Source organism: Corvus kubaryi, unplaced genomic scaffold, assembly GCF_017639235.1.
Source record: "Corvus kubaryi isolate FWS band 111438036 unplaced genomic scaffold, C.kubaryi_AGA036_p1.0 37384, whole genome shotgun sequence".
Lineage (NCBI taxonomy): Eukaryota > Metazoa > Chordata > Aves > Passeriformes > Corvidae > Corvus > Corvus kubaryi.
Genome location: NW_024581126.1, coordinates 4,721,801 through 4,724,505, shown reverse-complemented (window position 1 = coordinate 4,724,505; position 2,705 = coordinate 4,721,801).

Here is a 2,705-nt window from a genome sequence, read left to right as displayed (position 1 = left end):
GCTCCCCAATCCCTGGAAGTGTTCAAGACCAGGTTGGGTGGGGCTTGGAGCAACCTGGGATAGTGAAAGGTATCCTTGCTTATGGCAGAAGGGGTAGAATGAGATTGTCTTTAAGGTCCCTTTCAACCTAAACAATTCTATAATTCTATCATAAATGTATTTTTTATTTCTATTAGCTAAGAATTTCTATGTTGTTCATAACAATTTAAGATTTATCTATGCCCTGGTCTTTGAATCTAGGAAATAAATTGCTACATCTGTAAGTTTATGTGCTTTTTTAAAATCAGTGTGCAAAGTGGCTTGAAAGATTATCAATTTACTTCACTGACTGGGGATCACAATGCCTTCCTTTGCCTCTACATATCTACTTGCCCTCCCTAGAAAGCTTGAAAGATAAAATGAAAAATGTACTATTAACTAAATTTTGTTATGAACAGCACCTTCCTCTATTTTCAGAGAAGCATTCTTTATTGCATAAATCATAACTAAAATTCACTAGCAAAATAAAAAAAACATTTCCATGGTGTTATTTTTAAATACACACCTTTCTAGGTAGGACTCCACTGTCATACATGATGTCATTGAACAGAAGCTGTATTCTCTAAATCCCACTGTACATGTTTTGACTATCACAGCCACAAATAATTTTTCTTACATTTTGTAAGAGATGGTCCGAAGATCCCTCATCTGCCTCACGATCATTGCCAAGGACAGAGACTGAACACAGGAGTTCCGACCTGCCTAAGGTGGGTTGTCTGTCAAGTGTTGCCTGCAGATGTGCCCGCTGGGAACTGGTACGCATTCCTGAGGAAAATTAGTGCCAGCCACAGTGGACTGCACCGTTCTTGCTGCCCAGGCAGGAAGGACTGCACTGATGCAGAAAGGAGTGACCTGTCCTGTACACCTGTCCTGTACCTGTTTCCCAAAGCAATGGGCCTCATAACAACGGCTGTAGATTTCCCCACCTCTTGGGGAAAAAAGGGGGAGATGTGGAGATACAGCTAGAAAGCAGAAGCGAGAGCACTGCTAAACTCATGCCAGAAGTAGACACGCTAACGCTGCTAGGCCGCAAACCACGGCAGGCAGTACGGCCTATAAAAGGCATGCTTGGTATGTACCTGTGATAGTTAGTGCTAGCTTCTAGTTTTGCAGTGTTACTACAAAACATATATATGGTCTTGGCCAGTTGCCCCTCGCTTCAGAAAAGGACTATAAAGGGACTTTCTGAGATAACTGAGATGAGATCTCCCCACAGAAAGAAGGCGAATCTATTGGCAGAAGACCACGAGGACTTCGTCTCATCCGTTGGTAGCTATCCCCGCCCCCTTCTTCCTCTCTACTCTTTACCTTGTTTTCTTTATCTTTCTCTCCTCTATCGCATTACCGTGTTGTGGGCACTTAATAAAGGTGCACTGTTTTGATTAGAACTGAAATCCCTTGTGTCCTTTTTCACTCTGAAATCTGTAAACGTACCATCACGACCCTCGCTTGTATTAGCGGATCGTGACATTAAACTGGCGTCACGGACAGGATCTCTGACAGACAGAAGGGGTTGCAAGGTTGTGTGTATTTTGTAATAGGGGAAGGATGTTTCGCTCCAACTGCATCTAGCCCAACACCCCGAAAAGGGTAAGCAGTGTCTAGAAAGCAAGGGGGGTGACTTGAATTTCCCGCAAACTGCACACGCCTAGGTGAAAAGCACCCCATACTCAGCTGAGGGCTCTGTCTTCAGATTTTTCACAAAAGATCTCTTAGTGTGTCCGTTTCCCACGCTTCACGTGTCGGAGGAAAATAACTTTAAGGGATGGGACTATGCAATTACACAAATTTATTGTTTAAAATAACAAACGCATCAGTCGAGGCGTGAGATTTTACAACATCTCCGAGTAATGGCGATTAGTCACAAGATTTAGGGTTACATCGTAATTTATAACTTTCTAATCCAATAGATACTTAAAATGACACTTTGTTTTAGATTAATGACCTATCACCTGTGGCACTTCTCACTGCAATGCAGCTGTGTCTTGACCAATAACTTCTCATGTCACGTACACACAGATGTCTCTCTTATACCATCTACATTCTTAACTTAAACTATATAAAATCACACTATTATATTTTAAAACCCTCCACCAGAACACCCAGTGTACAATTTTACTTATAATGATAGGAACACAAGTTTGTAATCCTTTTGCCTAAAGTCCACAAATCTCTGTCAATTAAGCCAGACCTAGTCTCTTCCAGGGTTGTAAATCAAAGCCTCCTTTAATTGCAGGAGTTTCTACTCCTCTGTCTCCCACATCTCCCCCTCCTGCACCAAAAAAACTCCTTTGATGGATTTATCAATCGTTTGCTGTACACATTGAAACAGACATGGCACCATTATGAGAACTATTACTATAACTGCCAAAACGTATAGGCCTGTTGTAAGACATTTCTTTACCCACGATGCTAAACCCCATCCACTAAACAAATTATCCAGCCAAGTTCCATCATCGATTCTTATTTTCGACACACCCTCTTTTAGTTGTTGTATGCTCTTATAAATAGACTCTGAGTGGTCAGACAGATTCATACAGCACATCCCCTCAAAGTCTTTGCATCCATGTCCATGGGCTAGTAAAAGAAAATCAATGGCTGCTCTATTTTGCAAAGTTGCATGCCTCACATTTTTGACATCTGCTAAAAGGCCACTTAATGCAAGG